Here is a 12,121-nt window from a genome sequence, read left to right as displayed (position 1 = left end):
CCGCTGCTTCCTATCCTCTCCTCTCCCACCATGTTACACAGCCTCACCCACTGCTTCCTATCCTCTCCCCTCCCACACACCGTGTTACACAGCCCCACCCACTGCTTCCTATCCCCTCCCACACACCGTGTTACACAGCCCCACCCACTGCTTCCTATCCCCTCCCACACACCGTGTTACACAGCCCCACCCACTGCTTCCTATCCTCTCCTCTCCCACCCACCGTGTTACACAGCCCCACCCACTGCTTCCTATCCCCTCCTCTCCCACACACCGTGTTACACAGCCCCACCCACTGCTTCCTATCCTCTCCCACCCACCGTGTTACACAGCCCCACCCACTGCTTCCTATCCCCTCCCACACACTGTGTTACACAGCCCCACCCACTGCTTCCTATCCTCTCCTCTCCCACACACCGTGTTACACAGCCCCACCCACTGCTTCCTATCCCCTCCTCTCCCACACACCGTGTTACACAGCCCCACCCACTGCTTCCTATCCCCTCCTCTCCCACCCACCGTGTTACACAGCCCCACCCACTGCTTCCTATCCTCTCCCACACACCGTGTTACACAGCCCCACCCACTGCTTCCTATCCCCTCCTCTCCCACCGTGTTACACAGCCCCACCCACTTCTTCCTATCCTCTCCCACCCACCCACCGTGTTACACAGCCCCACCCACTGCTTCCTATCCCCTCCCACACACCGTGTTACACAGCCCCACCCACTGCTTCCTATCCCCTCCTCTCCCACACACCGTGTTACACAGCCCCACCCACTGCTTCCTATCCTCTCCCACCCACCGTGTTACACAGCCCCACCCACTGCTTCCTATCCCCTCCTCTCCCTCACACCGTGTTACACAGCCCCACCCACAGCTTCCTATCCTCTCCCACACACCGTGTTACACAGCCCCACCCACTGCTTCCTATCCCCTCCTCTCCCACACACCGTGTTACACAGCCCCACCCACTGCTTCCTATCCTCTCCCACACACCGTGTTACACAGCCCCACCCACTGCTTCCTATCCCCTCCCACACACCGTGTTACACAGCCCCACCCACTGCTTCCTATCCCCTCCCACACACCGTGTTACACAGCCCCACTCACTGCTTCCTATCCTCTCCTCTCCCACCCACCGTGTTACACAGCCCCACCCACTGCTTCCTCTCCTCTCCCACCCACCGTGTTACACAGCCCCACCCACTGCTTCCTATCCTCTCCCACACACCGTGTTACACAGCCCCACTCACTGCTTCCTATCCTCTCCTCTCCCACCCACCGTGTTACACAGCCCCACCCACTGCTTCCTATCCTCTCCCACCCACCGTGTTACACAGCCCCACCCACTGCTTCCTATCCCCTCCCACCCACCGTGTTACACAGCCCCACCCACTGCTTCCTATCCCCTCCCACCGTGTTACACAGCCCCACCCACTGCTTCCTATCCTCTCCCCTCCCACCCACCGTGTTACACAGCCCCACCCACTGCTTCCTATCCTCTCCTCTCCCACACACCGTGTTACACAGCCCCACCCACTGCTTCCTATCCCCTCCCACACACCGTGTTACACAGCCCCACCCACTGCTTCCTATCCCCTCCTCTCCCACACACCGTGTTACACAGCCCCACCCACTGCTTCCTATCCTCTCCCCTCCCACCCACCGTGTTACACAGCCCCACCCACAGCTTCCTATACCCTCCCCTCCCACCCACGAATGCTCCTAGCAGACCGGGAATCAACTTCTGCCCTTTTTGCAAGCTACTGGCAAGTCTGGGATAGGTGGGAAAAGTTGTTCCCGCCGGAGTATTGGCTGGGTATGTTAGAGATAGAACCGTTAACCCTATAAAATGCCTGCTGCCCTCTCCTACTCAGATTCATCTGTTCATCTAAGATTCAAACAAGTTACAGCGGTTCTGGAGTGTGAGGGGTTAACCACATTGTAATGAAGATTTGCACCCCTCTTCCAGAATTCGTTTGAGCTAAGGATTCCCGAACATCTTCCCTCCGGCGGAGAACAGGGGTGGCAACTTGTGCCCCTAGCCGAGGATTGTGGCACGGCTCAAACCGCGCACCCACTTGCATGCGTGCAGGGGCATACGCATGCAGGGGCGCCCAGAGACTATGTTTTCAAGTCATTCGTTCCGTGGACATTTGATTTTGTTTCCCATCCCAGTAAGTGTTTTATCCAGTATATTTATTCAGAGTAATTGTGAATATTAATTTAGTGTAATTGTGAATATTTATTTAGTGTAATTGTGAATATTGTGTGTTTGTCTTTAAAGGAAATAAATTACAATTAATTTGGCCGCCTTGTTGTGCTCTGTCCAGAATCCCGGAATTAATGTGTAAAACCTGCTCTACCGTGTCACCGGGCCGCACGGGTCCTGCACCCTGAATACGGTAAAGCCCCGGGGCGCAGCTATAGCCCGGGGGTCCTGCACCCTGAATAAGGTAAAGCCCCGGGGTGCAGCTATAGCCCGGGGGTCCCTGCACCCTGAATAAGGTAAAGCCCCGGGGTGCAGCTATAGCCCGGGGGTCCCTGCACCCTGAATAAGGTAAAGCCCCGGGGTGCAGCTATAGCCCGGGGGTCCTGCACCCTGAATAAGGTAAAGCCCCGGGGCGCAGCTAAAGCCCGGGGGCCCTGCACCCTGAATAAGGTAAAGCCCCGGGGCGCAGCTATAGCCCGGGGGTCCTGCACCCTGAATAAGGTAAAGCCCCGGGGCGCAGCTATAGCCCGGGGGTCCTGCACCCTGAATAAGGTAAAGCCCCGGGGCGCAGCTATAGCCCGGGGGCCCTGCACCCTGAATAAGGTAAAGCCCCGGGGTGCAGCTATAGCCCGGGGGCCCTGCACCCTGAATAAGGTAAAGCCCCGGGGCGCAGCTATAGCCCGGGGGCCCTGCACCCTGAATAAGGTAAAGCCCCGGGGCGCAGCTATAGCCCGGGGTCCCTGCACCCTGAATAAGGTAAAGCCCCGGGGCGCAGCTATAGCCCGGGGGGTCCTGCACCCTGAATAAGGTAAAGCCCCGGGGTGCAGCTATAGCCCGGGGGCCCTGCACCCTGAATAAGGTAAAGCCCCGGGGCGCAGCTATAGCCCGGGGGCCCTGCACCCTGAATAAGGTAAAGCCCCTGGGCGCAGCTATAGCCCGGGGGCCCTGCACCCTGAATAAGGTAAAGCCCCGGGGCGCAGCTATAGCCCGGGGGTCCTGCACCCTGAATAAGGTAAAGCCCCGGGGCGCAGCTATAGCCCGGGGGCCCTGCACCCTGAATAAGGTAAAGCCCCGGGGTGCAGCTATAGCCCGGGGGCCCTGCACCCTGAATAAGGTAAAGCCCCGGGGCGCAGCTATAGCCCGGGGGCCCTGCACCCTGAATAAGGTAAAGCCCCGGGGCGCAGCTATAGCCCAGGGGCCCTGCACCCTGAATAAGGTAAAGCCCCGGGGTGCAGCTATAGCCCGGGGGCCCTACCCTGAATAAGGTAAAGCCCCGTTGTGCAGCTATAGCCCGGGGGCCCCGCACCCTGAATAAGGTAAAGCCCCGGGGCGCAGCTATAGCCCGGGGGTCCTGCACCCTGAATAAGGTAAAGCCCCGGGGCGCAGCTATAGCCCGGGGGTCCTGCACCCTGAATAAGGTAAAGCCCCGGGGTGCAGCTATAGCCTGGGGGCCCTGCACCCTGAATAAGGTAAAGCCCCGGGGTGCAGCTATAGCCCGGGGGCCCCGCACCCTGAATAAGGTAAAGCCCCGGGGCGCAGCTATAGCCCGGGGGTCCCGCACCCTGAATAAGGTAAAGCCCCGGGGCGCAGCTATAGCCCGGGGGCCCAGCACCCTGAATAAGGTAAAGCCCCGGGGTGCAGCTATAGCCCGGGGGCCCTGCACCCTGAATAAGGTAAAGCCCCGGGGCGCAGATATAGCCCGGGGGTCCTGCACCCTGAATAAGGTAAAGCCCCGGGGCGCAGCTATAGCCCGGGGGCCCTGCACCCTGAATAAGGTAAAGCCCCGGGGTGCAGCTATATCCCGGGGTCCTGCACCCTGAATAAGGTAAAGCCCCGGGGCGCAGCTATAGCCCGGGGGCCCTGCACCCTGAATAAGGTAAAGCCCCGGGGTGCAGCTATAGCCCGGGGGCCCTACACCCTGAATAAGGTAAAGCCCCGGGGCGCAGCTATAGCCCGGGGGCCCTGCACCCTGAATAAGGTAAAGCCCCGGGGCGCAGCTATAGCCCGGGGGTCCTGCACCCTGAATAAGGTAAAGCCCCGGGGTGCAGCTATAGCCCGGGGGCCCTGCACCCTGAATAAGGTAAAGCCCCGGGGCGCAGCTATAGCCCGGGGTCCCTGCACCCTGAATAAGGTAAAGCCCCGGGGCGCAGCTATAGCCCGGGGTCCCTGCACCCTGAATAAGGTAAAGCCCCGGGGTGCAGCTATAGCCCGGGGTCCCAGCACCCTGAATAAGGTAAAGCCCCGGGGCGCAGCTATAGCCCGGGGGCCCTGCACCCTGAATAAGGTAAAGCCCCGGGGTGCAGCTATAGCCCGGGGGTCCTGCACCCTGAATAAGGTAAAGCCCCGGAGCGCAGCTATAGCCCGGGGGCCCTGCACCCTGAATAAGGTAAAGCCCCGGGGTGCAGCTATAGCCCGGGGGCCCTGCACCCTGAATAAGGTAACGCCCCGGGGCGCAGCTATAGCCCGGGGGCCCTGCACCCTGAATAAGGTAAAGCCCCGGGGCACAGCTATAGCCCGGGGGTCCTGCACCCTGAATAAGGTAAAGCCCCGGGGCACAGCTATAGCCCGGGGGCCCTGCACCCTGAATAAGGTAAAGCCCCGGGGAAAAGCTATAGCCCGGGGGCCCTTCACCCTGAATAAGGTAAAGCCCCGGGGCGCAGCTATAGCCCGGGGGCCCTGCACCCTGAATAAGGTAAAGCCCCGGTGTGCAGCTATAGCCCGGGCCCTGCACCCTGAATAAGGTAAAGCCCCGGGGCGCAGCTATAGCCCGGGCCCTGCACCCTGAATAAGGTAAAGCCCCGGGGTGCAGCTATAGCCCGGGGGCCCTGCACCCTGAATAAGGTAAAGCCCCGGGGCGCAGCTATAGCCCGGGGGCCCTGCACCCTGAATAAGGTAAAGCCCCGGGGCGCAGCTATAGCCCGGGGTCCCTGCACCCTGAATAAGGTAAAGCCCCGGGGCGCAGCTATAGCCCGGGGGGTCCTGCACCCTGAATAAGGTAAAGCCCCGGGGTGCAGCTATAGCCCGGGGGCCCTGCACCCTGAATAAGGTAAAGCCCCGGGGCGCAGCTATAGCCCGGGGGCCCTGCACCCTGAATAAGGTAAAGCCCCTGGGCGCAGCTATAGCCCGGGGGCCCTGCACCCTGAATAAGGTAAAGCCCCGGGGCGCAGCTATAGCCCGGGGGTCCTGCACCCTGAATAAGGTAAAGCCCCGGGGCGCAGCTATAGCCCGGGGGCCCTGCACCCTGAATAAGGTAAAGCCCCGGGGTGCAGCTATAGCCCGGGGGCCCTGCACCCTGAATAAGGTAAAGCCCCGGGGCGCAGCTATAGCCCGGGGGCCCTGCACCCTGAATAAGGTAAAGCCCCGGGGCGCAGCTATAGCCCAGGGGCCCTGCACCCTGAATAAGGTAAAGCCCCGGGGTGCAGCTATAGCCCGGGGGCCCTACCCTGAATAAGGTAAAGCCCCGGGGTGCAGCTATAGCCCGGGGGCCCCGCACCCTGAATAAGGTAAAGCCCCGGGGCGCAGCTATAGCCCGGGGGTCCTGCACCCTGAATAAGGTAAAGCCCCGGGGCGCAGCTATAGCCCGGGGGTCCTGCACCCTGAATAAGGTAAAGCCCCGGGGTGCAGCTATAGCCTGGGGGCCCTGCACCCTGAATAAGGTAAAGCCCCGGGGTGCAGCTATAGCCCGGGGGCCCCGCACCCTGAATAAGGTAAAGCCCCGGGGCGCAGCTATAGCCCGGGGGTCCCGCACCCTGAATAAGGTAAAGCCCCGGGGCGCAGCTATAGCCCGGGGGCCCAGCACCCTGAATAAGGTAAAGCCCCGGGGTGCAGCTATAGCCCGGGGGCCCTGCACCCTGAATAAGGTAAAGCCCCGGGGCGCAGATATAGCCCGGGGGTCCTGCACCCTGAATAAGGTAAAGCCCCGGGGCGCAGCTATAGCCCGGGGGCCCTGCACCCTGAATAAGGTAAAGCCCCGGGGTGCAGCTATATCCCGGGGTCCTGCACCCTGAATAAGGTAAAGCCCCGGGGCGCAGCTATAGCCCGGGGGCCCTGCACCCTGAATAAGGTAAAGCCCCGGGGTGCAGCTATAGCCCGGGGGCCCTACACCCTGAATAAGGTAAAGCCCCGGGGCGCAGCTATAGCCCGGGGGCCCTGCACCCTGAATAAGGTAAAGCCCCGGGGCGCAGCTATAGCCCGGGGGTCCTGCACCCTGAATAAGGTAAAGCCCCGGGGTGCAGCTATAGCCCGGGGGCCCTGCACCCTGAATAAGGTAAAGCCCCGGGGCGCAGCTATAGCCCGGGGTCCCTGCACCCTGAATAAGGTAAAGCCCCGGGGCGCAGCTATAGCCCGGGGTCCCTGCACCCTGAATAAGGTAAAGCCCCGGGGTGCAGCTATAGCCCGGGGTCCCAGCACCCTGAATAAGGTAAAGCCCCGGGGCGCAGCTATAGCCCGGGGGCCCTGCACCCTGAATAAGGTAAAGCCCCGGGGTGCAGCTATAGCCCGGGGGTCCTGCACCCTGAATAAGGTAAAGCCCCGGAGCGCAGCTATAGCCCGGGGGCCCTGCACCCTGAATAAGGTAAAGCCCCGGGGTGCAGCTATAGCCCGGGGGCCCTGCACCCTGAATAAGGTAACGCCCCGGGGCGCAGCTATAGCCCGGGGGCCCTGCACCCTGAATAAGGTAAAGCCCCGGGGCACAGCTATAGCCCGGGGGTCCTGCACCCTGAATAAGGTAAAGCCCCGGGGCACAGCTATAGCCCGGGGGCCCTGCACCCTGAATAAGGTAAAGCCCCGGGGAAAAGCTATAGCCCGGGGGCCCTGCACCCTGAATAAGGTAAAGCCCCGGGGCGCAGCTATAGCCCGGGGGCCCTGCACCCTGAATAAGGTAAAGCCCCGGTGTGCAGCTATAGCCCGGGCCCTGCACCCTGAATAAGGTAAAGCCCCGGGGCGCAGCTATAGCCCGGGCCCTGCACCCTGAATAAGGTAAAGCCCCGGGGTGCAGCTATAGCCCGGGGGCCCTGCACCCTGAATAAGGTAAAGCCCCGGGGCGCAGCTATAGCCCGGGGGTCCCTGCACCCTGAATAAGGTAAAGCCCCGGGGTGCAGCTATAGCCCGGGGGCCCTGCACCCTGAATAAGGTAAAGCCCCGGGGTGCAGCTATAGCCCGGGGGCCCTGCACCCTGAATAAGGTAACGCCCCGGGGCGCAGCTATAGCCGGGGGCCCTGCACCCTGAATAAGGTAAAGCCCCGGGGCGCAGATATAGCCCGGGGGCCCCGCACCCTGAATAAGGTAAAGCCCCGGGGCGCAGCTATAGCCCGGGGGTCCCAGCACCCTGAATAAGGTAAAGCCCCGGGGCGCAGCTATAGCCGGGGGCCCTGCACCCTGAATAAGGTAAAGCCCCGGGGCGCAGCTATAGCCCGGGGGTCCTGCACCCTGAATAAGGTAAAGCCCCGGGGCGCAGCTATAGCCCGGGGGTCCTGCACCCTGAATAAGGTAAAGCCCCGGGGTGCAGCTATAGCCCGGGGGCCCTGCACCCTGAATAAGGTAAAGCCCCGGGGCGCAGCTATAGCCCGGGGGTCCTGCACCCTGAATAAGGTAAAGCCCCGGGGCGCAGCTATAGCCTGGGCCCTGCACCCTGAATAAGGTAAAGCCCCGGGGCGCAGCTATAGCCCGGGCCCTGCACCCTGAATAAGGTAACGCCCCGGGGTGCAGCTATAGCCCGGGGGTCCCAGCACCCTGAATAAGGTAAAGCCCCGGGGCGCAGCTATAGCCCGGGGGCCCTGCACCCTGAATAAGGTAAAGCCCCGGGGTGCAGCTATAGCCCGGGGGCCCTGCACCCTGAATAAGGTAAAGCCCCGGGGCGCAGCTATAGCCCGGGGGTCCTGCATCCTGAATAAGGTAAAGCCCCGGGGCGCAGCTATAGCCCAGGGGTCCTGCACCCTGAATAAGGTAAAGCCCCGGGGTGCAGCTATAGCCCGGGGGCCCTGCACCCTGAATAAGGTAAAGCCCCGGGGCGCAGATATAGCCCGGGGGTCCTGCACCCTGAATAAGGTAAAGCCCCGGGGCGCAGCTATAGCCCGGGGGCCCTGCACCCTGAATAAGGTAAAGCCCCGGGGTGCAGCTATATCCCGGGGTCCTGCACCCTGAATAAGGTAAAGCCCCGGGGCGCAGCTATAGCCCGGGGGCCCTGCACCCTGAATAAGGTAAAGCCCCGGGGTGCAGCTATAGCCCGGGGGCCCTACACCCTGAATAAGGTAAAGCCCCGGGGCGCAGCTATAGCCCGGGGGCCCTGCACCCTGAATAAGGTAAAGCCCCGGGGCGCAGCTATAGCCCAGGGGCCCTGCACCCTGAATAAGGTAAAGCCCCGGGGCGCAGCTATAGCCCGGGGGTCCCAGCACCATGAATAAGGTAAAGCCCCGGGGCGCAGCTATAGCCCGGGGGCCCTGCACCCTGAATAAGGTAAAGCCCCGGGGCGCAGCTATAGCCCGGGGGTCCCTGCACCCTGAATAAGGTAAAGCCCCGGGGTGCAGCTATAGCCCGGGGGCCCAGCACCCTGAATAAGGTAAAGCCCCGGGGTGCAGCTATAGCCCGGGGGCCCTGCACCCTGAATAAGGTAAAGCCCCGGGGCGCAGCTATAGCCCGGGGGCCCTGCACCCTGAATAAGGTAAAGCCCCGGGGCGCAGCTATAGCCCGGGGGTCCCAGCACCCTGAATAAGGTAAAGCCCCGGGGCGCAGCTATAGCCCGGGGGCCCTGCACCCTGAATAAGGTAAAGCCCCGGGGCGCAGCTATAGCCCGGGGGTCCCTGCACCCTGAATAAGGTAAAGCCCCGGGGTGCAGCTATAGCCCGGGGGCCCTGCACCCTGAATAAGGTAAAGCCCCGGGGCGCAGCTATAGCCCGGGGGTCCCTGCACCCTGAATAAGGTAAAGCCCCGGGGCGCAGCTATAGCCCGGGGGCCCTGCACCCTGAATAAGGTAAAGCACCTGGGTGCAGCTATAGCCCGGGGGTCCTGCACCCTGAATAAGGTAAAGCCCCGGGGTGCAGCTATAGCCCGGGGGCCCCGCACCCTGAATAAGGTAAAGCCCCGGGGCGCAGCTATAGCCCGGGCCCTGCACCCTGAATAAGGTAAAGCCCCGGGGCGCAGCTATAGCCCGGGCCCTGCACCCTGAATAAGGTAAAGCCCCGGGGCGCAGCTATAGCCCGGGGGTCCTGCACCCTGAATAAGGTAAAGCCCCGGGGCGCAGCTATAGCCCGGGGGCCCTGCACCCTGAATAAGGTAAAGCCCCGGGGTGCAGCTATAGCCCGGACCCTGCACCCTGAATAAGGTAAAGTCCCGGGGCGCAGCTATAGCCCGGGGGCCCTGCACCCTGAATAAGGTAAAGCCCCGGGGTGCAGCTATATCCCGGGGGCCCTGCACCCTGAATAAGGTAAAGCCCCGGGGTGCAGCTATAGCCCGGGGGCCCTGCACCCTGAATAAGGTAAAGCCCCGGGGCGCAGCTATAGCCCGGGGGCCCAGCACACTGAATAAGGTAATGCCCCGGGGCGCAGCTATAGCCCGGGGGTCCCGCACCCTGAATAAGGTAACGCCCCGGGGCGCAGCTATAGCCCGGGGTCCCTGCACCCTGAATAAGGTAAAGCCCCGGGGTGCAGCTATAGCCCGGGCCCTGCACCCTGAATAAGGTAAAGCCCCGGGGCGCAGCTATAGCCCGTGGGTCCCAGCACCCTGAATAAGGTAAAGCCCCGGGGCGCAGCTATAGCCCGGGGGTCCTGCACCCTGAATAAGGTAAAGCCCCGGGGCGCAGCTATAGCCCGGGGGTCCTGCACCCTGAATAAGGTAAAGCCCCGGGGTGCAGCTATAGCCCGGGGGCCCTGCACCCTGAATAAGGTAAAGCCCCGGGGCGCAGCTATAGCCCGGGGGCCCTGCACCCTGAATAAGGTAAAGCCCCGGGGCGCAGCTATAGCCCGGGGGCCCTGCACCCTGAATAAGGTAAAGCCCCTGGGTGCAGCTATAGCCCGGGGGTCCTGCACCCTGAATAAGGTAAAGCCCCGGGGCGCAGCTATAGCCCGGGCCCTGCACCCTGAATAAGGTAAAGCCCCTGGGTGCAGCTATAGCCCGGGGGTCCTGCACCCTGAATAAGGTAAAGCCCCGGGGTGCAGCTATAGCCCGGGGGCCCCGCACCCTGAATAAGGTAAAGCCCCGGGGCGCAGCTATAGCCCGGGCCCTACCCTGAATAAGGTAAAGCCCCGGGGCGCAGCTATAGCCCGGGCCCTGCACCCTGAATAAGGTAAAGCCCCGGGGCGCAGCTATAGCCCGGGGGTCCTGCACCCTGAATAAGGTAAAGCCCCGGGGCGCAGCTATAGCCCGGGGGCCCTGCACCCTGAATAAGGTAAAGCCCCGGGGGGCAGCTATAGCCCGGGGGTCCTGCACCCTGAATAAGGTAAAGTCCCGGGGCGCAGCTATAGCCCGGGGGCCCTGCACCCTGAATAAGGTAAAGCCCCGGGGTGCAGCTATAGCCCGGGGGCCCTGCACCCTGAATAAGGTAAAGCCCCGGGGTGCAGCTATAGCCCGGGGGCCCTGCACCCTGAATAAGGTAACGCCCCGGTGTGCAGCTATAGCCCGGGCCCTGCACCCTGAATAAGGTAAAGCCCCGGGGTGCAGCTATAGCCCGGGCCCTGCACCCTGAATAAGGTAAAGCCCCGGGGTGCAGCTATAGCCCGGGGGCCCTGCACCCTGAATAAGGTAAAGCCCCGGGGCGCAGCTATAGCCCGGGGGTCCCTGCACCCTGAATAAGGTAAAGCCCCGGGGTGCAGCTATAGCCCGGGGGCCCTGCACCCTGAATAAGGTAAAGCCCCGGGGCGCAGCTATAGCCGGGGGCCCAGCACCCTGAATAAGGTAAAGCCCCGGGGCGCAGCTATAGCCGGGGGCCCTGCACCCTGAATAAGGTAAAGCCCCGGGGCGCAGATATAGCCCGGGGGCCCCGCACCCTGAATAAGGTAAAGCCCCGGGGCGCAGCTATAGCCCGGGGGTCCCAGCACCCTGAATAAGGTAAAGCCCCGGGGCGCAGCTATAGCCGGGGGCCCTGCACCCTGAATAAGGTAAAGCCCCGAGGCGCAGCTATAGCCCGGGGGTCCTGCACCCTGAATAAGGTAAAGCCCCGGGGCGCAGCTATAGCCCGGGGGTCCTGCACCCTGAATAAGGCAAAGCCCCGGGGCGCAGCTATAGCCCGGGGGTCCTGCACCCTGAATAAGGTAAAGCCCCGGGGCGCAGCTATAGCCCGGGGGTCCTGCACCCTGAATAAGGTAAAGCCCCGGGGTGCAGCTATAGCCCGGGGGCCCTGCACCCTGAATAAGGTAAAGCCCCGGGGCGCAGCTATAGCCCGGGGGTCCTGCACCCTGAATAAGGTAAAGCCCCGGGGCGCAGCTATAGCCTGGGCCCTGCACCCTGAATAAGGTAAAGCCCCGGGGCGCAGCTATAGCCCGGGCCCTGCACCCTGAATAAGGTAACGCCCCGGGGTGCAGCTATAGCCCGGGGGTCCCAGCACCCTGAGTAAGGTAAAGCCCCGGGGCGCAGCTATAGCCCGGGGGTCCTGCACCCTGAATAAGGTAAAGCCCCGGGGTGCAGCTATAGCCCGGGGGCCCTGCACCCTGAATAAGGTAAAGCCCCGGGGCGCAGATATAGCCCGGGGGTCCTGCACCCTGAATAAGGTAAAGCCCCGGGGCGCAGCTATAGCCCGGGGGCCCTGCACCCTGAATAAGGTAAAGCCCCGGGGTGCAGCTATATCCCGGGGTCCTGCACCCTGAATAAGGTAAAGCCCCGGGGCGCAGCTATAGCCCGGGGGCCCTGCACCCTGAATAAGGTAAAGCCCCGGGGTGCAGCTATAGCCCGGGGGCCCTGCACCCTGAATAAGGTAAA

Source organism: Ascaphus truei, unplaced genomic scaffold (genome assembly GCF_040206685.1).
Source record: "Ascaphus truei isolate aAscTru1 unplaced genomic scaffold, aAscTru1.hap1 HAP1_SCAFFOLD_354, whole genome shotgun sequence".
In the NCBI taxonomy this organism is placed as follows: domain Eukaryota; kingdom Metazoa; phylum Chordata; class Amphibia; order Anura; family Ascaphidae; genus Ascaphus; species Ascaphus truei.
This window is presented reverse-complemented; position numbering follows the sequence as displayed.